The sequence below is a fragment of the Diadema antillarum genome, unplaced genomic scaffold, assembly GCF_040938485.1.
Source record: "Diadema antillarum isolate AM-2024a unplaced genomic scaffold, OU_Dant_1.0 seq00000523_RagTag, whole genome shotgun sequence".
In the NCBI taxonomy this organism is placed as follows: Eukaryota; Metazoa; Echinodermata; class Echinoidea; order Diadematoida; family Diadematidae; genus Diadema; species Diadema antillarum.
Window position 1 is genome coordinate 2846699 of NW_027271475.1, and position 24914 is coordinate 2871612.

The following is a 24914-nucleotide window of genomic DNA, read 5'->3' on the forward strand; positions in this document are numbered from 1 at the left end:
GTGTGTGCATATTTCAATTTGTAATGTATGAGAAAATTAAAAAAGAAGAATAAAGGAGAAATAGTGTTAGAATGAAAATATTTCAAGTATTAAATAGTAAACTAAAAGAAAAAGGAGAAAAGAAGGAAAAGAGAATATGAATAAATATAATGAAAGTGAATGAAAGACTGGAAGGAAAATGAAATTATAAATGAGAAAAAGTATAAAAGAAGTTAGAAGATGGAAGAAAAAATGTTTTATCAGTGTGAAAAAGGTAGTGTAAATAAGGAGTAAGAGAGGGAATGTATGGCGTTTCAATTTAAATTGAAAAACAGACAAATAATGCCCCATATGAGCTAACCCCTTTCTATTCTCCCACTCACCACCCTCACCCCACTAGCCACACTCCTGCCCAAATGTCCGCAGGACGCAATCACCGCGGCTTTGTGTTTGCAGCAACTGTGTCTGCCCGACAAAAATATGATTTCACGCCGGCTGGCTCCCCTTCCTTTTCTTCTCTTTCCTCCTCCACCTACTCCACTTCTTTTCCTCTCATATCATCTCTTGCTCGCTCTCTCTCTCTCTTTTCCCTTCCCTGAATCCTGCCCGTTGGCAGGACGAAATATGAAATTACAGATTTGATATATCCCCCTTCCTTCCTTTGCCAGTGGGACTCTCACTTTCCTAATTAACTGCACAATGAGACGAACCACATTGTGAGTTCTGCGTCACCCGGTAAATAGAATGATGAGTAAAGTGCAGGTATCTCCCTCCCCCCCTGTTTTGTCCCCCTAAACTTTGCCACACTCTTCCGTACTTTTTTTGTTGTGCACACCACTACGCTGTTATGTTGGAAGTGCCCGGTAGACGTAAACGAAATCAAGCGATCTGTGAGGACTAGACAGACATTCTGTCTGGCGTTCCATTATTTCATTTTGCTAATGTTTTTGTGTCGGGTTTTTTTGGGTGACGACTCTGTAAAGCTCTTCGCAGGTCATTGGGGCCAGTGTCCTCCTGGACACAGAACACAAGGACTTTGTCCACTTTTCACTTCAGTTTGTACCAGTCCATCTTTCTTGCTATCTCAAAGGCAAATTTTTCTATATGCTGAAAATCTATATTTGTACCTGCTTCTGCTTTTGCTTTTACCATTACTTATTAAACTAGATCTATCCAGTGTACCTCAATACCAAAAGTAAACACAAGGAACTGAATTTCACAAAGGTAGCAAATCACATTTGTGGTTTACATTTAGTCCGTGGACTGCAACATGCGCAAAGTAGGCATACATTGCACCTGCTTGTATCAGCGTGCATTCATTATTGGATGTTTGTTGATGTACCTGATCCATCACATACATTTGCACAAATGAAATTTGCATATTCTATGTACTATATGCTTAAAACCACCTTTGTGAATTTCAGCCAAGAAGATTCATAGGTAGCCTTTTGCCATTTCACCCTGATAAAGTTTCAAATCTTAAAGCATCAGAAACTTCAAAATTTAAGGTGATGTGGTTGAAAACTAAGAAAATTTGCCGTGTGGCCAGAAATTGAGCGTGTAATGTCATAATGTCCTATGCACAGAATGATCTGAATTTTAAAACTACAGTTTTGGGGGATAATTTTCATGGAGATTCTAGATTTCACCTACTACATGTATTTGAAGTGCTTCCTAACTTCAAAGCAAAAGAAAAAATGTAATAGTAAGGAATATCCTTACTATCTGAGTTATTTTGTTTACTACTGTATGTAGAGTAGGCCAAGTTATGTATTAAATGGAAAACTGAGAGTAAGGGCAATATAACTAAAAGAAATTTGTAAATAAATGTTCAGCAACTTTATCTTGGCTTTAAAGGTGACTGGTCACTTTTCGTGCAGGGATTAGCACCTGACCACATGATCATCTTCCACAAATTGACCATTACAGCGGAATCTTAGTACAGATACTGGTGATTCAATGGTCAGTTGATGATTGTTTCAGAGTGAAGTCGGCAGCGAAGTGTTGTACGTGATGTGACATTAGCTTTGTCTACTTTACAGGGGCTCACAGAGGATTAGAACAACTCTCCTGTCACAAGTTTGCCTTTTAACCATTTATCTACAAATGCACTTAGCTGTATCCTGGTAGCTGTTATCTTGCCATGCCAGGTTGTAAGTATGGGATTAATTCTCCCCCTACTTTTACCATAATGTCAGCTAGACAGCATATACCAGTTTCCAATTTGAAGGCCATTGAAATGCAATAAGTTTTGGGACGCTGATGATGATTGGTAAAGAAGGTAAGCCATCACAGGTAATAATTGGTGAATGAAGCTAATGAGTGTTGAAAATGGAAAGACAGAAAGACTACGTGCAAGCAAATGTTGATCATTGAAATGGGGACAGAAAGAGATGGCTATCTCGTGTGAAATTAACAAGCACATTGGTGCCTGATCGGGGGAGCAGGAGATGCGCCGTACGACCGGATTTCCGACGAAGAGGCGCGTGTGCGTGGGAATAAGAAAGCAACAATGCAAAACAAACATCGCAGGCGTATCCCGTTTCAACTGTGACACCGCCGCCTCCTGCTCCATTCCCGGTCGCACTGCCGCAAATTAACCACCCTAACAAGTAAATGTGTCTCGCATTCCACTTTCATTTTCCGGCTTGGGTACCAGGGAGACTAATTGTTGCTAATGTCAAGTCGCTATCCAAAAGCTTTCATTCCAGATTCTGGCCGTAGTTGTCGGAGGCCCCGAAGCGAGAAAGTGGGCCTCCATACTCTCACTTGGGAAACTTAGAAGACTTTTAAAGGGAGCAACTCTCTTTGACAAGTTTCTTTACCTTCAAGTACTGTATATCACATCTGTCACTTTGAATCATGTAACACAAGTAGGCTGCATGGGTCAGTTTCCTGGTAGGCCTGTGTTATATTTGTTTTGGCTTTCACTTTCTATTTAGGGGGGCTTCTCCACCAGAGAATCCCTTTAATCTAAATCTGAAAAATTTAAAAGCATTACATTAAAGTGAGAGTGGTGTTGTCTATGTTATTTATAGACCTATGTTTCTTCTGTTAAAATTTTTTTCCCCCATTTTCTGTCCTTGGACACAAAAATGTGCAGCTAGGGTAAACCAATTCGCGAAAGTTACCCACCTACGCCTACTTAGCATGCTGCTGAGTTAAAACAGTGACTTGCGCACAGATCTCTACACCACCCCCCCCCCCCAAACTCTGCCCACTGTCACTTCTCCTGTATGCAGGGCACATACCATCTCCCTGCTCCCTTTCCCCAGTTCAGGTGTTGTGCTTTTATATAAACTGCAGCACACTCTGTATGCTTATTTGTTCCCTGGGGAGTCTCGAGCCCTTGTTTGTCAAATGTTTTAGAGGCCTGCCAGTTTTGTAGCCCTCGCAGCAGACAACTATGATTCCAGATGTAGTTTCCTTTCCTGACTCAACACATGGCCAACAAGAGCTGGGTGGAGAATGTATAGAAAATCCTCAGAAATCCATTTTTTTCCAAATATGCTCAATTCGAATGCTTCTTTTTTGTCAGTCTTCTTTGTTTTTAATTCATTTATCATTCATATATATATATATATATATATATATATATATATATATATATAGATATAGAAGTATTGCAACAACTTCACTTGGTTGACATCAGGTACATCCGTATTTTATTGCTACTCGGAGTTTCATGCCACCTTCATTTAGTAGCAATAAAATACGGATGTACCTGATGTCAACTGAGTGAACTTGTTGCAATACTTCTGTCTAAAGCTCTTCCTTTGAGGATATCGAGCACTCTTCATAGAAGGATAGAATCACCAAGTGTGTATATATTTATATCGTGGCTGGGGCGACAAGACCTCGTATCTGCAAAATGTAAAATGTTCAGGAGAGCCAAAAAACATGGCGGCCAAAGCACTATGGTGAATGGGAAAGCCTTTCCTTTGACATGCTGTGGTGGCTTCACTTTTAAAATATGACACTTGGGATTTGGACAGGACATCACTTACCCCATTATTTGACCATTAATTCAAAAAAGTCATTTTCACCAACATTGCAGATACAAGGTCTTGTCTTGGATTTTGATACAGTGGGTATCAACTGGCTTTGCTCTATCATGAAGTTCTTGAAGTAGCTTGCAATATGCTCATATTTAAGTCTTGATGTGTATGGGAAAGAAATATAAATGTCAAGGGAATACTCGACTGTGAATTTCTGCATAGCATATTGTGTGTCATTTCCAGTTGAAAGTGTCAGATTATATGCAAGTAATTTTTATGCAGGGGTTTGAAAGAACTGTAATATTTCCTGTTTGATTTTCTTATAATAAAAAAAAATCTTCATTTAAGTTGGGCTATCTTGCATCGTTTGTTTCCTTGGAAGGAATTAAAGGGACTGTGCAGCACTGGTTGAGATGAGGATTCAGGATTGTAACATTTTTGGTGAGATAATGAGAAACCTCTTATGAAATATGAAAGACTATATAATTTCAAGAAGGTTTCAACATTTATTTGATGAAAATTGGTCTTGGAATGGCTGAGATATCCTGAAAAAGTGATCCGAATAAAATTGACAGGCCACGACCTTTACTAAGATCTCTTTGTTTTACCTTGTTTTTAGATATCTCAGTCATTTCAAAACCAATTCTTATCAAATAAACTTTTTATTCCCCTTAGAATTGTATGCTCTTTAACATTTCATAGGTTGGTTTCTAAATATCTCGCAAAATGCTGCAAGCTGAATCCTCGCCTCAACCAGTACTGTACAGTCCCTTTAATATATGACTGCATGTATCTTTCCATTTTCTGACAGATTCTAAATGCACTTTTCTGCACTCTGCCCAATGTCTTGCAGAGTTCTCCTCTTCTCCTATTCTCCCCCTTTCCTGATTGATGTCCAAAGTCCAGAAATCCCTGTTAAGGAGGACAAACTGCCCAGCAAGCAACGGCCCATTTAGAGATTTGCTCGTCTTGGAGTGGACAAAGCCCCATCGTCCTCCTGCATGCATCCATCCTTGTTGTTTATTTTTTGGTCTGGTCAGCGAGGGCTGAGAGTGCATCTAAAGCCCTCTTAAAACCTCCGGTCCGTGTTCTAAACCCCAAACTGTGCGTGGCGCGGTTTTAATGATCGACGGCGTCTGTTCTCGTGGTTTTCCGCCTCCTGTGAAATTTGAAATGCCAGTGAATAAAAGCTTGAAGAAGTTTACCCTCCCCCCTTCCGTACCTCCTCTATGTATTCGTCATGAATATTCACGGTGCCCAAATGGTTGTTAAGTGTGTTGGCTACATCGATGGAAAGGGGGACAAGATCCGCCTGAAAACAGGGACAGCCTTCTCCCGAATCCCTGCCTGAGAAATGGAATGATCCTAATTCAGAATTTGAGCAAGATGTAACAGAGACGTTGCCAAGGCACTATTGCGGGTATATATTCCACATCTGTGATTCAAAATACGTATGGTAGAGTAGATCAGGGGATTGATGCCTCTTTTTGGCACTGTGCCAGCTTCCAAAACCACAAAGGGGAGAGAAAGAGATGAAAAGAAATATATATCTCACTGTGGAGAGAGAGAGATACAGAGGAGATACAGAGTTGGAGATAACATGATAGATAGAGAAGAAAGAAAAGAAGATAATGAGAAAGAGATAGAGAAAGAAATTTTGCATTAGGATAAAACACTCCTAGAAACAACTGTAGCTGCATGGTACAATGCACTCTCACTATAACACCACGGTTATAACGAAATTCTGGTTACAACGAAGTAAATATTCAGGCTGCCAAATTATCCACTTTTGTTTATTATGATTCATTTGTTTGGTTATAACGAGATTTTGATATAACGAAAGAAAACTGCCAGTCCCGAGGACTTCTTTATAAAGGGAGTCCACTATAGATGGATATATGTATATATTTTTATTTTCATGTAGAGAGCATCATGCAAATTGCAGAGACACCTCCAATGACAACTAAAGTGAATGACAGAGCATTTTTCTGATTTACTTTATTTTTCATGTTCAAGTCACATGAAAAACTGATGTTTGCTGTAAGTCTTTTTTGTTTTTTTAAGGAGGACTTACCTCTAGACCGAGATTCATGCTGTCCAGTTCGCAAGAATACCTACAAACCATTCATATTACATCCAGACATCAGATTTAATACTGATATCTGTTTCAAATAGCTTGCTTCGGTAAGGTGTATGTGTTTGATTTTACTTTTTTCTTTTTTTTTTGAGGGGGGGGGAATAATGATAGTGATTATGGTGATGGTGACAACGAAGATGAATGTGAAGGTTGTTATACTATTAGAAAGAATTGCAAACTGCAGATGATAAATACCTGTAGTGAGGATTTATCTAGTCATGATTTAAAAGGCACATCTTTGTAGTGTTGATCTAATCATTCAAAGAGGATGACTTTAAAAGAAAAAAAAAAATGATGAATTGAGTGGAAGCAGGTCAGTAGGGTCACACTTATTCCGCAGATATCAGACGAAGCGGCAGTGCACTCGAGGTAGTGAGGGTAAACCTCACACACTCATTAGAGACACTCTAATGTTTGCGGCCACAATTGGTTTGTTTGCTCTCTTGACAGGTTATCAATAATACAAACTCTACCAGTTATACCATTATAGAGATGGGGGGGGGGGTGGGGACAGGTGGGAGAGAAAGGGAGAGGGGAGAGAAAAGAGTGTAGGGAAATGCATAGGCTGAACAAGTGTGTTCACTGTTCATGACAATAAATGATCAAATCAGTAGAGTTGAGTGTGATGGTGCCTGTCCCCCTTCCCTTCTCCCCCCCCTGTCTCTTTCTTTGTGTATGTTTATGTCTAGTTGTACGTACCGTAGCTGTATGACTTTTTTTCATTCATTTCTCTTTATTAAAGACATAATTTACCATTTGCAGATGAAACAAAAACCCAGCATTAGTGCTTCAAAATAGTTCTAAAATGTGAGTTTGGGATAGAAACAACCAATGTAAAAATTTGAACCAGTGTAATTGATGTTAAGTATTGTTAAATATACAAAATGTGAACAATAGTTAGAATAAAAATGTTTCCGGACTAAACCATCTACAGTTATGGTTTAATGAGAAAAATAGTGATATCTCCTTATATTTTAGGCCTTATTGCAAAAATTTATATGGTAGGATGTTTTGTGATACAACTGACCTACACATATATGCATCAAAAGTGATATCTTGAAGATTTTTAAATCACTACTCCCTTAGTTAAACAGGACCTTTACTGTTTGACTATAATTCAAAAGGGTTCCATTTTTCAAAGCAAACTACACAAAATCCCTGCTGTCTGATGAATTTCTCATTCCAACATTTCTTTCCTGATAATTTTGATAACATCCAGTATTTCATATGATTGTGAAAAAAATCTCTTCTATTGTACTCGTTTCAAAATAAATATATATTACACAGATGTTATTAATCACTATTTTGCACACATTTTGGTTATGTATACAATGTTATATTAACATATCAATTATGTAAAAATGATGTTGTATATTCAGTTATGTAGTTGTGATTAGAAATGATTTCAGTCATGTTTTTTTCATTGAACTGAATAGAGAAAGTAAGAGAGAGAGAGAGAGAGAGAGAGAGATGAAGGTAAAGATGATATATGAAGGACAGACTGTAGAACTAAAGAGAAAGAAGAATGAGATGAGGAGAGACTATAGAGAAAGCAAGGGGGGGCATCTACCAGGTCCTGTAGTCGGCAGGTGTGTGTATGCAGCAGCAGCGTATGCCTTGGAATACTTGTAAAGGTGATTATTTGTCTTGTCTATTGGCACAGTGTCCCTCAAGTAGGGTTGGGAAATAAAGGTGGGACATTAAAGGCATAATTCACCATTTGCAGATGAAACAGAAATCCAGCATTAGTACTTCAAAATAAATCTAAAATGTGAGTTAGAGATAGAAACAACCAATGTAAAAATTTGAACCAGTATAATCGATGTTAAGTATTGTTAAACATACAAAATGTGAACAATAGTTATGATAAAAATGTTTCCAGACTAAACCATATGATTACGGTTATGGTTTATTAAGAAAAACAGTGATATCTCCTTGGATTTTAGGCTTTATTGCAAAAATTTTATATGGTAGGACGTTTCGTGATGCAACTGACCTGCACATTTGCATCGAATGTGATATCTTGAACATTTGTTAAATCACTGCTCCTAAAGGTGAGTGTCTGATTCAGCTTTCGGAGTGATGGAGAGGAAAGAGAAGGATATAAAGAGATTGAATGAAAAAGAAGAAAAGAAGAATAGATAGGAGCGGGGTTGGCATACAGGTTATCTAAGAGATATGTTTGGCAAGAAATTCTCACCAATTTTCATTACTGAAAGAATTCAACATTTTAAAGCACTTGTCTCTATTGCTAGATTAAAGTGGAGACCTTCTGAAAGAATTCAGGAATTTAAAGCAATTGTCTCTACTCTTTGTCAAAGGCAAACGTTTGCTCTCGGAAACCAAATGGAGGCTTTTACTCTTCTCAATGCAAATCAAAGCATCCCTGAAACATTAGTATCATGTGTCGTGCTCTCAGAACATTCTGAGGGCATGATATACAGTATTTATAACCCTCCTTCTCCCCCCCCCCCCCCCCCCCCCACCTGACATTTCATCCTGTTATTGTACGTAGTATTATCCCAGACTTTGGTTCTAGATGAGCGGGGGGGGGGGGGGGGGGGGGGGGGGGGGAATGCCTGCCCTGGCAGTAGATCTGGGGTCAGTGAAACTGTTTAAGGTCAGCCCTGACCCCAGGGGTGAAGACGTGTGGTAATGTGAGAACGTGGACTCGGGGATCAATTTCAGCGGGGTGTGATAATAACCCGAAGGAGTTCATTTGCATGGCAACCAAACCGAGATGGAGATGCCGAAGAGATGAGAGATAAAAAGAGTGGTAGTGGTGGTGGGGGGGGGGGGGGAGGAGGGTGGGCATATGTTTCATCTTGAGTAGATGTGAATAGATTGTAATAGTGCCTTGAAGTTTTCCATCACTTAAACATCATTTAGACAATCATTTCACACTATTTTTTAAGTCTAGCAGGACAGTGACTAAAGTATTAGTATATGATTTCATCTTTAGGGGGTGTAGAAATTATTTCGAAATATTTTTTTTCTGTAGAATATTGGAATGATATCCTTTAGTCTGTACAAACAATGAAGCCAATCATTTGCCCAATTCTGCGAATATTACAAACTTTTTTTTCTCATTAAATTGCTGTTGTAAGGCTATATTTTATTCCTGATATATTTTATTGGTCTTTTTTTCTTTTCTTTGTGTAAAGCGGCATGGAGCAGTGCATTATACTTAAAAAGTCATTTGTATAAAACTTTTTCTTAACCTCTCCTTTCTCTTCATTTCTTCCTCTTATCTTGGATTCCTCTTTCCTTCTTTTCTCTGACACGATCTTTCTTCATCCTCCTTCACCTTTAGAGAAAAAGAACGTGAATCCTGGCAGCTTGAAGGATGAGTGTCAGGCACTCTGGGCATCTGTCTAGGATCCCTCCCCCCTCTCCCTCGCATATCCATCTGGTCTCTGACCTCCGTCCAGATTTTTGTTTTGTTTTGTTTGAATGTAAAGTGGGATCCATGTCACACGCGCTACGTGCGTGTAGTTTGTCATTTCATCCCCCCACCTTGGTTGTGTTTGCGTGTCGCGGACGTCGTGCTCTGAGCTTTCGTCTCTCTTCCGCATCCCGCCGACTGTCCCTCCGTAACTGAAAGCGTCTAGCCTTTCTCACTTTCGGAAAGAGGATGCCGGGCAACTCATCATTTATCACTTCCTGGAGCGAAGGATGTAAGCCTTCTCTGTCTTCACTACAAGTTAAATATTCACTACACAGACACACACACATACTCACTCATTTGCATGTCATGAATATGTGCACATTCATGCAAATTCATGACATCATTCAACTAGAAGAATGAATCTTGGAGCCTGTCTTTGGTACTTCCATCTGTTTTTTTCCCTTCCTGCTAAGTTTACCAGCGGCATTTGCAAGTACTGTAAAAGTGGACATTTTTGCGGTGTAGAAATTTTTACGCAATTCAGGCAACCAGAAACTAGCATGAATTTACATGTATGCAAATATTTTTACCTGCCGTATGTTCCAGTAGTTCATGTCTTGATTCCACGGAATCAAAAGCTTGCGAATCTCATCTTACCCAGCCATGCCCAAAAAATTACTCGCGCGAAAATATCCACTTTTATAGTTATTTGCACATCTATATGAGAATATAATGTTTAGATTTGCTGCCATATGCCTCCAAAAATATGTGAAGAAATTAAGTCAGTGGAGCATATTAAAATTTTAGATTAATCACTCATTGTATGAATTTTGTGTTTTATGACTGTGTGTTGTTAGCTCTGTGTATGTTTGACTCGGCTATAAAGACCATGTGCTTTTGATTCTTAATGTATATTTGTCACTGTAAGTTAGGTGTGTTTATGGGATCATACTCAGAACTTAGTTTTGAGTTTGTTTCCTGTTTTTAAGATTCTTGACTGAAATTAATGTCCATTCGACATCCCCTTCCATTGAAGTTAATGTCCATGTAGCATCTGCTCCTTTTCTGTCTTTTTGTATATTTGCAAGTCACCGGTAGGGATTTTTTCTTTCCCTACCTTAGAAGTCTGTGGCCTCTCTACTGGAAGTAGCATCAGCATCATCTCCAATATTCAGCTGCCAAACCACCTTACCCCCAAGCCTCAAACAATCCCTCTCTTCATCTCCTGCTCCAGTTTTTCTGTCTCTTCCGTCGTCTGTCTGTCTGTCTGTCTCACAGACGGTAGATCTCTCTCTCTTGACCGTTTCCTCGTCTGCTGCAGGTGTTGGGAGACTCTCTTTCAAGCGGTCACACCTTCCTGACCGGGGGTTTTACCCCTTTGGTCTGCCTCATTTGGCCTTGATCTGTATTTGAATAAATCAGGACAAAATTCTTACTTTAATCCTCACTTTTCCGCCACCTGCTGGCAGTATTTTCAGGAAAAAAAAAAAAAAGAATATCGGTGCTAGAAGCCGAAATAGTCTCGTCTGGAGAGTTAATGGGTCAGCTTTTATTCATGTGCCAAACTGTTATACTTTCCCTTTTGGAGCTGCATGCACTGACTTCGATGCAGTATACATTGTAGGTGGCTAAAGAACTGAGAACCCAAATGACATTAGGTTAGATAGACATAATTATTGTGCTATAGAAAAGGGGCCTGAGTTGCCTTTAAAGATTCATAAAGAGAACAACTTGTTGCAGCAAACAACTTAAGAAAAAAGCCGACAGGGAACCAAGTATATGGGTAGACATCTTGGAATCCAGTTGCGACACTTCCATGGTTTTTGCCTAGTAACACATTATTTTTTGTGTCTTTTGATCAACTGGGCCCCTTGAGGGTATTTCTACAAGATTGAGACTAGTGTTGCCAGCATCCAGCCCTGAACTTTCATGTAAAACATCAAGAAAAATGTAGTGTTTTAGCTGTAAATGAGAATGGGAAGAGTAATTTCTGAATTTTGAAAAAAGAAAAAAAATCTCAAAACTTGTTGCCCGCTGAAGGAACCTTATATAATCAAAATCTAAGTCTTGTAGATAAGCGAAAAAATAGCTTACTTGCTATTATATTATGTTATTAATGATAGATAGCATGTATTATGTATGCACAGTATTGATATTTTTCTTCCCCCCCCCCCCAGGGCAAATAGGGAGGTTCAGTACAATGTCCACATAGAAACATTTATTGCCGAACACATGATGGTCAGTGGGAGATTAGTATACTGAAGCATAGCAGTGAACATTCATTCTCAAATTGTTGTGCACTTTAATCTTTTTGATACCCAAAACTACAGGGACCGACTGCAGCCCCTTAAGTGTTTGCAATAATAATCCCATCCTTTGCTTTCAAGATGCAAACTATGTTTGCCAATTACTACGTTTTCTTTGTGTAAGCAAACACTGAGCTCCATTCCCCCTACACCCATTTCTTGTCCGTATCATTCAGAAAAAAAAAGGAAGGGGAGCTTTTCTTAGAATGCCTCAAAATGTCAAACTATTCCCTAACGTAGATCAACGATAGGGAGAACTTATTAATCATTAAAGCATTAAACTTTCATGCACATAGGGACTAGATACTGTGAAAGAAATTTAAGCTTCCGCTGAGAGATATTTTCAGTTGAAAGCGGGAGCCAAAAAACAAATAGTGCTCTAACTTTAGCTGTGATGACAAAGAGGTTGGATGGTTATGATCACATGTAACCAATCACCTCAAAATTCCAAGACATCTGAGCCTTGATTTCATACTCTTGGTATTTTTATGTGTAAATTCCCCAGTAACTATAAAAATCTGTTTCATGTAATAAGTTTGGCTATTCAAAACCTTACTGGTAAACACAAAACAAAACAGAACAAAAGCTACCACAATTGTGGCAAGTCTGGCAAGCAGATGAACGCAGTTTAGAGAAAATTTTCTGTGACGTTTAAAGGGATGGTACATTATTGGTGGAGATAAGAATTGGGCTTTTAACTTTTTGCAAGATACCAAAGAAAACACTTATGATATAGTACAGAGCATACCATTTTAAGAGAAATTCAAAGTTCAAATTTATTTGATGAAGATCGGGTTTGGAATGACAGAAACATCCAAAAACAAAGTAAAACAAAGCGATCGTAATAAAGTGTGGGTCCCACACTTATTAGAATCGCTCTTTTTGGATATCTCATCCATTTCAAAACCAATTTTCATCAAATAAATGTTGAATTCCTCATAGAATTACATGCTCCTTCATATTTTATAAGAGGTTTCTCATTATCTCACCAAAAAATGTTAGAAACCTGAAATTAGGTCTCAACCAAAACTGTACAATCCCTGTAAACATAGTCGAGGCTACAGGAGATTGGGCATGTAAAGCTGATGGCACAATTCAAAACACCACAGTAAGATGCACATGTGAATGGACAGAAACTTTGCATTTTTTTTTTTTTACTAAAGAAGTTCCAAAATGTTCCAGCTATAGGCCTATCACCTATCTAAAGCACTTTTCTTGAGTTTAATGTCTCAAGACTTTATCAAAGCAATATGTTAGCAAGCCTGCATTTCAATGTAAATTTTTAAATCAGTATAAAACAACAACAAAAACAATAACAACAACAACAATTACAACAACAACAACAACAACAAAACAACTAGGCCTAATCATACAAACTTTGAAAAACTGTGGGGAGAATTCAGGCACTTATGTTTAAAGCTGTTTGAAATCAGGAAATCAGATAGCACTGGTGATGTCAAGTGTGTATCTTAGACAAACCCTCGAATCAGGATAGAGGCATTCTCACGAGAGTCTCTCACAGCTACGTCAATGAATGTAGAGGTTCTTCCGAAGGGCTTGTCAGAATGGATATGAGAAAAAAACAGAAAGTGTTTCTTGCTATGAAATTCCACCTAAGGAACAGAGAGCCCGTGATACAGTGTATGTGGGTTATCATTCACAAGACATATGCAAATGAGGGGCTCCCTCTGGTGTTTAATGACATCCCATGTCTGCGAATGCGTATAGGATGCACGGCACCCTCTGCTCGTATTACCTCATGTCACCGGCGAGGTGCCAGGCCGCTGACACACCATTCGATACCTCTTTCCGTGGGACGCGACTGTCGTCTCGTGTTATGCGGCCTGCTGTTGACGGTGTTCGACAGAGACGAGTGAGCTCCTTAGCAGCCGATCGATCAGCAAACAACATAGTCTGACACGCTGTACACAAATGTTGCGCTGATCGATTCGGCTACTTCATCCTAACCTCTATGTTTGAGACAGACTGCATTGCCCATTGATGGAAGGAGGAAGGAAGGGAATCGAACAAGGGAACAAACGTTTAAGTGAAGGAAATAAACAACACATCAAGCACGGAGGCAATGTTTAAGTGAGAGAGAATTATAAAGATGGACTCACGAGATGGAAGAGAAGAATGAGGGCAAACAGCTTTATTAGGGTGGAGAGAGAAAGATGAAGTTGAGATGTAAAATATGTAAAGGTTGCAAAAATATTAGCATGGAATTTAATGAAACAAGATATGATAGAGAAGACAAAGTAAGTACAGTTTGTAGAGGGAGATGGAAGTAGAGATAAATGACACGAATGTGAACAGGGCAGTAACCTGAAAGACAGTGATTAGAGTGAGCTCGCTCTATATAGGTTTAGTTGGTAGTAGTGTTCACTTCATTTCAACTGCATTGACAGGTGTATGAGAGTCAAGTACCTGTGTAAGTGTTTTGAGCTTGTGTGTTTGTGTGTGTGGGTGTTTGTTTGTACATATGTTTGTTGTATTCTAAAATGTATTTTCATGTACAATGTGTATGTTTTTATGTTTGCTTGTATATTGTGCTTTGTTGATGATTAGATATATGTATGTTTATGTGAGTATGAAATTGCTAGAAAGTGAAAGAAGCTGTGGAGATGAAAGAATTGAAATCTTTGATATCCCTTTTGCACACATGAATTTTTGCATGGTTGAAGAATAATGCTTCTCAACTTTGTGTCTAAAATCTTATGGTAATACCCCCCAAAATTCCAAAGAAGAAGCGAAAAATGAAACCCATGTCACTTAAGAGTATGCTCTCATTTTTGTACCAAGAATAACGGTTGGAATTTGTTCAGGGTGCCAATAGATTTCCTGGAAATGTATGGTATTGTTTTCCCCTTCAATTATGAAGAAGATTCCAGTTTTATTCTTCTGAGGAACAGTCCGAATTACCTACATCTACAATATACCAACTTATGAAAGGAGTCTAAATATAAGGATTTCAAAAGGGACATGCTACATTTATAGTTTTTCTTTTCTTCACTAATCCTGGAATTGAATCAAGTATAAACCAAACGCAAAGAACAACCACTGTATCCCCTCCCTTAACCACTCCTAATCTCACTGACTTCTCTAGTGTAAAGTCAGGACCTCTCTCTCTTTCTTCTTTTTGTTCAAGGCATTCTCGCGCTACGATTTTCGCACCCTACAGACTCCGAAATCTCCGACTCGTGCTTGGGATACAGGCTGCATTAATTTTGGACCCATTTGCATTGCGCCATCAAGGGCTTGGGGGGGGGGGGGGGAATTAAAGAAAAGGAAGAGTCAAAAAGAATTGCAGTTGCCCCCACGGGCATTATGGGTATCACATGACCCAGATTGTCGTCATCACTGCAGAAATCCTGCGTTGGCTCTTATTCTTTTTCTCGCACGGTGTCGGGCACTCTAATGTTCGCTGAATTGCTTGAGATGAAACTCTCTCATATTAGCCTATCTTACGCTTTCTCTTTCTCTTTCTCTTTTCCCCTCTCTCTCTCTCCTCTTTTCTGGAGGGGGGGGGGTATGTGTTGTTGCTTTTACTAAGTAGGTAAACTCACGGCATCGGCAAATCTTGACTATGGGGGATTTTGTGTTGTCATGCCCTGTCAAATAATTGGATTAGGTTTTTAGTTTGACTGAGAACCCATCTTTGCGATAATTGCATTAGCAATGGGGGACTTGTTTGTCATGCTCTTTTCCCCCTTTTTCCTTTATTCCTTTTATTTCCAGGGTGATTCCATTCATGTGTGTTTGTATGAATCTCAGCAAATGTAGAAAATGAGGGAAGAATCTAGCATACCGTTTTAGATGAATTCCTCCTCATCCCTCCGTACCCAGCCAGCTCGCTCTTCAATTTTGCATTGTTTTGTTGTGAATGTCAAGGTGAAAATCTAGTGCAAGAGCAATCGAAATGACAATTACATCTGCAGTAATTAAAATGACTGATTTCAGTTGTATTCCCAAACGCATGCTTGAACATGGGTATCAACAGATGGATTGTGTTCAGCCTTTGATTGACAGATTCACTATATTGTCTGCTAATTCCTGTAAAATGCAATGGAGTCGGGAGACTACGGGTAAGGGCTATATTAATCTATCTTTGCTGAAATGTCAGACCTTGTGTGTAAAAACTATTTTTTTTTCCTTGAAATCCATGCATGGAACAGTGATCATATTCAAGGATTTCATTCAATAATTAAAAAAAGGAGAGAAATTATAATGTTGTATTCTTTCACAGCACCTTGACTAGGATTGCATTTAAATGGTGTTTTCCTTCTTTGTGCTTCTTTGTGCATCTTTTTTTTTATTGGTTTATTTTTTTTTCTTTTTAAAAGAGAGGTTCTGAGTGCATTGGTTTCTAGAATTCTTCTTTTAGACCTTTTACCAGGAGATTTCTGCATCTGATGTGTGCTCTGGTATATTTCCCTGAATGTGATTTCACATCCTGTAGTGTAATACGATACCCAAGGACTCCTGAATACAACTCATTTTAAATGGTGAATGAATCATTTTCTATCATGTGCCTTCCAGAAACCATGCACACTCTGTGAGGACACTCCGGATGTAGGGACCTTATGTTTGAAATATTAAGAAGAGTTAGTTTCTGCCTTGGGTGATCCATTCTGTATACATTCACATCTACCTCAGCTGTGTGTAGCGCACTCTTATATCAGTATTTCTGGGTGTGTGTACTAGTGTATCAAGCCCTAAGTGATTGGCCTGAATTTTTTTTGCAGGTTAGCGCATTACTGTAAAAGGGGATATTTTTCCACAAGTAATTTTTTGTGCTCGGTCGGGTAAGATGAGTTTCGCATGTTTTTAATTCCGCGTATACAAGACTTCCATAACTGGAACATATATGGAAAGCAAAAATATTTGCGTGCTTTTATTTTCGCGCTAGTTTCTGGTTTGCGCGAAATGCGCAAAAATTCCAACACCGCAAAAATTTTCACTTCTACTGTATGTCATTCCTTATTCATTGTATTGTGTCATTGCATGTTATTTTGGGTGTTTGTGAAGCTATGAATGTCTGCATGTCACATATTGATGGAAATATGTGGGGAGAGATTATTAATTGTCTCACCTGTAAGGATCATCAGTCAGATTCCAGGAATAATAATTGCAATTTACACATTTGGGAGCCTTTCCTACACGTGTTTTCGCACAAGGAGGCTGCTTTCACATCTACCCTAGATGTCTCATTCTTCCTTGCTGTGCTTTAGAACCTCCATGGAGTTATATCTGGACACAGTTGTGTTATTTGAGAAGTTATACAACTTCTAGACCCTAAATGCTACGTTTTGGTAGTGCTATCAGTGTGTTTGGTTTTTATGCATTTTATATGTCTCATGCATTTGTTATTTCTCTGGTTATCTATTTGCAAGATACAGTCACTTTGTCACAGTATAGTATAGCGTATCTCCAAGAAGACTGATGAACGTTTTACAGTAGGAATTGCAAAGTCTCATGATTATCGCTTCATTATTGCGTTTAATCACACCAGTTTTTATCACTTCTTTGTTATAGTTTGTTAGTGTTTTTCAAGGAAATATGCAGAACCAAAACATGCACACAAACTTTGAGGATGACACCTCTATTATGCTGATTTAAATGAAAAGCTTAGATGTGATGTGTCTTATGGAAGGAGATGGATCTAAAAAGGAATACAGTTCAAGAGCTCCATGTTAAGAAAAGAAAAAGAAATACGGGCCACATGTATTGTCCATCGTCATGTTCATTAGCTTGTTTCACAGTTCACACTACTGTAAAAGTGGATATTTTCACGTGACTAATTTTTTGCGCTTGGCTAGGTAAGAAGAGTTTCGCGTGTTTTTAATTTCACGAAATCAAGACATCAGCTACTGGAACATATTGCATGCAAAAATATTTGTGTGTTTTTATTTTCGCGCCAGCTTCTGGTTGCGCGAAATCCGCGAAAATTTCAACACCACCAAAATTTCCACTTTTACAGTATCTTCTTAGGGTATCAGTCGACCTGCTTACTTTCATATTCAAATGTAGGCATACTTTCATAATGGAAATCATTTCTAGCAAGCAGAAAGCTTGCACCAATTATTTCATACCAAATATCAACAATCAGCGCACACCAACTGGATTCCAAGTATTTGATTCCAATTGGTTAGAACAGGTGGATTGCAGATCTTCAAACTAAATCACAAAGCAATATGCGCATGTATATATTTTCAATGCTTTTGGAGAGCAACCAGGTTTTACCATAAAAAAATGCTGATGCAAACCCAATTCATTTGCCACTGTAACTATTATCACTCAACCATTATGTGTGTACACATTGTGCTTTTATATATCAGCATCTTCATGGTATTGCAATCTACCGGCTTACGTAGTGGTCTGTTTTAATATTCTATGCTTGCTCTTGTGTGAATGAGTGGCAGTTCTTCTAAATACTATTGGCAGAACGGAAGAGCAGCTTCCAACCTGTGTCCCGGTGACATGTGTGTATCCTTCATGTATCGAGCCTGACAGGTGTAAAGTTAATCAATTTTCTCAGGATTCTCCTTTGAATACTTCATAGGTCTTATCTCCCCACCCCCTGTGCTTTTTTTAGACTGATATCCAGAGATGGTTCAAAACTCTGTAGGTGTAGAATACGATGATATCATCAGCTATCTTCCATTCTTGGCGTTACCTCGTCCTCCTTTTCCCTTCCCACTTTCATCCCAATTTCCACCAACTTTCCTCTGTATGCTGCTGCTATCTAATTTGTCACCAGAGTGTATTCTGTGTGCTTGTGTGGGTGTACTGTTTGTGTGAGCTTCTGCATACTTGTGTGTGTTATCCCCCCCCCCCATTTTCATGTGCGTCATTACCCTCAAAATGGTCTAAAAGTCCTCCTACATACTATTTTCTCAGTTCCTCGCCTCTTTCATCTGATTGTGAGATGTTTTCGACCCACGTATACCTCTTATTCATTCACTGATATATTTTCTGCAATCTTCAATTTCTTTTCATTTTTCATCTCCATGAATGCCATAAATAATTCATGTCACTATTACAGTCATCTGAATTGCAAGATATCTTCAGCTCATGTTCATTCTTTCTTATTCTCCCCTCTTCTGTTCTTCCGAGTAATGTTTCGGCTCGGTTCTCTCGTCTTTGAAACTTTGCCGTTGATATATGTTACCCCAATTCCTCTCAATCGCACTGGGAAATTCTCATTCATACATGCCGTTTCCCTGTCAGCCCCCATCATCCATTCTATTTATTCCTAATTTATGCCCCTATTCCGCCATGCATCGGGGGAGTCTCTTCTCCTCCCCCCCCCCCCGAGTTCGTCACAGCCACCCACCTCCCCACCCCCGCTCCTTCACATTCCCTATCTCCTATCAATCTTTTCTTTATGCATTGCATACTTCCATTGATGCAGAATGTACATTTTATGGACCATCTGTCCTTAATAATGTTGCCCTATCCCACGACCATTCTAACTTCCCCATCTCCTGTGAAATCTGCAGTGTGGTTGGATTGAATTTGTAGGTGCTACTACGTATCTTCATTGTCAAAAATCCCTCTCCATTGAGGAACAGTGATATGTTTGAAAGAGGCCACAAGAATATCAAAATAGACTTTACTTTTTTATCTGTTTACCGTAAATGTCTGTTATAAGATATTACAGTAGCATAATTGCTGGAAATTAAAAATTTGTAAGCTTTTGTGAGGTGAAAATTGTTTTTCCCACTCCAAGAGTGGTATTTAATGAATTTCTTCTTTATTTTTTTTCCAGTCACGTTTGGCTGTATATCTTTCAACATGGACTGTTCATTCTGAAAGCCGCTTGAGAAATATGTAGAATGTGTTGGCTGTTCATTGATAAGACCTGCATAGGAATCATTCAGAAGAGTGAACTTGCCTTCACTTCTGCCCATGGTCGAAATGACTGGAAATACCATCATTGATTACACCAAGTGGATATATAGGACAGCGTTTGTGTCGCAGGCACATTTTACGTCAGCCGCGGGGAAAGTCCAATCGATAGAGAATGCATGTGCGGATAGGTCCTCCTCGTGTATTTTGCAGCAAGATCCTTGGTAGGGTGAGGGATGTTTGCCTTAGCTTGTTTCTATTTAGAGCAAGAAGAACAAAAACATTTGAGCAATTATTGTATAAATAGAACCATTCCACGTATGGACATTATACTTTGTGGACAAACATTGCTCTCAAGTTAGCACACACTCCCTCAAAAAAAAAAAAAGAAGAAGAAAAATCAATTAAGAGAAATTGTCCGCTAAGAGGCACAATGCTAATTCTCTCCAAATTAAGCAAGCCGTCGCCGCGGTATTAGATTACATGTAATGATAGTAATCACTTGGCGAGAAGGGGATTTGTTTCTCTCTTGCTGAATTATCATGGTTAGCTGGAGGCAGACCCTCCAGTGTGCGTAGGTCTTTTTCATATCCTCCCCACATCTTTCCGTCTCCAAATGAATAGAGTCCATTTTGCCCTGATGCAATCCTGGCCACATTTTGTTGCCAGCGCAATCTGTGGAATTCATTGCCTTGGCTATGATTGCCATCATCAGCCATGCGCCCCCACCCTCCTCCTCCCCCACCCTCCCTTCCATAATTTCATTACCCCCCAGTCTGGTGGATAGGGACCACTGTCGGGCTAATCTCATTTGAAGCACGTAGCGGGAACCAATCATAGACGAGCGTGTGGGATATTTTCCTCACATAGATCCCATCAAGGTCTGTGCCTACTTAATCCCCCCTGCCAATGTCTCTTTGATGGATCCCAATTCTCTTCTTGCTCACCTTTATCCACTTTTATATCTCTCTATCTCTCTTACTGTCTCTCTGTTACTTCCTTTTCAATACTCTCTCTTCCCCTAACTCCTATCCAACAGTGTCAATACCGTTATATTTCTGTTTCATTCTATTAAATTCTATGTTTTGAATGACTGCTCTGTCTCCTTTTAAGATGCATAAGATCAGTTGCCTTGAATCTTCATTTTCCACAACTCATCCCCACACATTTTTTTTCTTGCTCCATCCCCCTTTTTTTTTGGTCTCCCTTTATGTCATTCTGTCACATGTCAATCGTTACAATCAATCATTTAAATGTCAATCATTTATGTCAATCACTTATGTCAATCACTTATGTCAGTCATTTATAGCAATCATTTATGTCCACCATTTATTGTCAATCATTTATGTGAGTTATTAGCCTCACCTTCTTCAATGTTCTGTTAATGCAAGCTATAAAGTAATGAACCAAAACACTCAACTCAACGCCCACTTCTTTGTTTATTTGTATTTCATATTCTGATGTCTTTAATCTTTCATGATCTTTCTTCTCCAAAGATTTCTGATTTTGTCATAACTACTAAATAGATGGAATTAGATAAATAAATAGGAATTTCTTCGTTGTTGTCTTTGTCCCTCTTTATAAACAAAGTTGTGGCATTTTCTATTCTTTCAGTTTTCTTCATTGTCTTATCCCATTTGTCTATCTGCCTTTCTTTCCTTCTGTCAATTTCTTTCATACTCCCACTGTCTTTGCTTCTCGTCTTCCTCTACCTCGTCCTCTTTTTCTTCTTTCCTTCTGTCTGTCAGAGGTTGATAAAGGTTGACGTTTAACTTTATCACAGCCATGACCTGTTCGTATCAATATTTCTCAGGGTTACAGGAGTTATTGCTGCTTACGTGCATTGTAGCTCCTCTATCTACCTATGTTGGTGTTTGTGTTGTGTGTTGTGTGTGTGTGTGTGTGTGTGTGTGTGTGTGTGTGTGTGTGTGTGGGTGTGCGTGTGCATGTGTGTGTATGTGCATTCAATCATGTGTCATGCATTTCTTTTTTTTTCTTGTCCTTTGAGCAATCAGACTGAGTGGTAAAGGGCATTATAAATACCCCCTATTATTGTTATCATTATTATTATTATCATTATTATTATTATTATTATTATTATGATTATTAATTATTATTATTATTATTGTCATTATTATTATCATTAGTATTATTTCTTGTCATCTATAGATAATACTCATGGATGCTACCATGTGGAAGAAAGTACATTTTGATCACAATGAGTGTGATGTACCTTGCATTCCATTGTCCTGCTCTTTTACTTTGTATGTAGGTATGTGTGTGATTTTCTGATACTTGTATTTTAAGGTGTCTTTCAGAAAAATGGGTACATTCATGATAAACTAATATGGCTGACAATTTAATAGAACACTTTAGCTTCTGGTCCTCCCTCTTCTATGTTGCTATGGTGATGCCTCCATTTTTATTAGATGCTGTCCTCTTTTTTTCCTCCTCCTGGGCTGTACTGATTTTATTTGAAGCGCCAATGGGGCAGGCCATCCTGCCGCCGTAGTCAGCTCCCAGCAATCTTAATTTGGCCGGTCAGCGGACGGACCCGTCTGCGCGGGACGCTGGGCCAGGAGGAGTGAGACGCAGCCGCGCACGGCATCAATCAATTCCTCCCCCTCAGTGCGGGGTGCGGCATTGAGTTACTCGCCGTCCGGCCGTGTTGATTGCAAGTAGATACCTCCGTCCGCTGCCAGCAGATGAGACCTGGGTGAGGGGCAGGAGACAAACGAGAGAGAGGGAGAGTGGAGGAACCTCGCTGGAGTTAATGGCTCGCACCTCGGTGTTAGGATAACGCTGCGGCTTTAATCAACTGACATTTTGGATTTTTAAAGGCTTTGATAACCACCAAAGGGGTGACATCACATTGCAGGGGGTCCTTCGCCTCTGGAATTTACGCTGAGTCTGGCAACTGTTTTATCATCGTTTATCCTATCCTGCCAAGGACACATGAGGCCAAGTTTAGAGAGCAACTTTTTTTTTATTTCAGTCTCTCTGTCTCTCTCCATCTCTCTTTCCTCATCCCTATCTGTTTAATCTGGATCGCGGGGAGTTGTCTGCGCAAAGCGGCGGCTGATCGCTGTGTATGCCGGGGAATACTGGTTTGTGTTGTTGAGGATATTTACCCCCCTGTCCCAAGTCCCATTCATCCCCAGGAACGGTGACGTTGTAGAGCTAGCTGTGTTTGTCTGCCTAAGAGTTGACTCTGAGCCCCTGCTGGCTGGTTGTGTTAATAGCGACATTGGGAAGTCATTGTAGGAGTAAAGAGGGAACAGATTCCTCTTCTTTAGACTGAGTGTGCCGATTGTTGAGGTGAGTTAAACACCTGCCTTGTCAGGCCTTGCTACCAAGGACTGTCCAGCATTCGTAATATATGTCTTTCCAGGTTACCTACATTTTTTCCTTGTCTTATTTTACTTGTATCCAGCGATGATTAAACAACTAGTGCCTCAAATGATGGACAATATATTGTACTGTTTTGTCCAATTTTCGAACTGTTATGAATGTGTGCCCTCAAGTAACTCTCTTTATAGGCAAACAATCACTGAGTAACTATGACAACTTTTATCAAAACAAGAAAACCAACTTAATAGAAGCTCTGGAAAGATGTTATGTCAAGGATCTGTTGAGTGTACGAAAGTTTCTGATTTCTTATCAAAGAGTTGCCAATGTTTGAGAAAATAACCTTCTGGCTGTTAAAGTCCACAAGAAGCACCACCACAAAAAAAGAACAAACAAACAAACACAAACAAACAGAAAAATACTCAACAAGCTGTCGTCGTCCAACAAGAAGGCATTTGTTGTGGGTTGCTGCAAATATCCACACTTTCCAACTGTCTAAAAGTCTTCATGACTACAAATGGCTTGCCATTCATTCTTGACAGCAAGCCACCTTGCGAATAGAGGCTCGCGCTTGTTCACGTTAACCCACAGCATCCCAGAATGGTCCCTTCCCATAATACTTGTGAAAAGATTTAAAGGTCAAGGTTCTGTGGTTTAGTTGATTAAGGCACTAGACTCTATAATATCTTCATTGTACCAAAATACTGTAAAGCAAAAAAAATATATATATATATATTCTTGGCATGAAATTTTTGCAAATTGCCACTGGTATTTACTGCATATAATATAAACGAGAACTTTCACATGCATTTTAATCATTCACAAATCTTGGCTCTTGTGATATTTGCAGAATTGAAATATACTAAAAAAAGTTTTGGTTTTACAATATTTACTGAGTGGGCTCATATTTTTTTTGGTATTATAATTTCATCCAGCATCTGCACTGTTTACTCTTCTTAAAATGCGCTTGATTTTTCATTTGCATTCGTAATCACTGTAACAGTGATCTAGCATTAATGCACAAGGAGTATTTAGATGATTGATGCGGGATTGTACGGAATGCCTCCAAAGGGTAGAGGGCAATAAATATGCAATTAGCGAGTTGCGAATGGAAGAATCGCTGTCTAAAGCAGGTCTTATGCCCTGGCTATACTGTCCCACTTTTCATCTCATACAACCTTCTACGATGTACCCCTGCCTTGCCCCCCTTTGCCCTTGAGTTTCATCTCATGAGGGTACATGTGCACCAAAAGAGGAGATGAATGCATTGAGTCTAGTATCAAGATTTGCACTGAAAAGATTTTTCCTGTATTTGTACTTATCTTATAGTAGTTATATGAATGATGCAATGTACATACATATATGCAGGACAAAAAGATTGATGTCAAATCAGAACATCTGCTGAAGAACGTGGATATTTGAAGGACTTAAAAAAAGCACCTAGCGATACCTGTTGTTGTTTCAGTTAGCCCAAGGCCAAAAATGCAATTTCATGAAGTCACTTATAGGCCTTGCTAGTGGATAACAGCTATGGATGTAAATAACTCATTTCACGCATGATGCTGATGGGATTCGTACGTCAGTCTATGGGGACTTCAGACTATAGTAAGAAACAGGTTAATGTATCATAGATTATTATCTATGAAAACCCTTTGACTCCTGAACCACACTTTCAAATTTATGAACTGCGTGTATGTCAATATTTGTGTCTTTGTTTGTTTGTTCGTTTGCTTGCATATATATATCTATATATATGTGTGTGTGTATGTGTGTGCATGTGTGGGTGTGCGTGTATACCATGTGCATGAATGTGCTGGTGTATTCTCTCTTTTTTTTTGTCTACCCATCTTATCTATGCAATCCTAAGGCAGTCACTTTTTTTTAACATTTTGTTTCTGTTCTTCTTT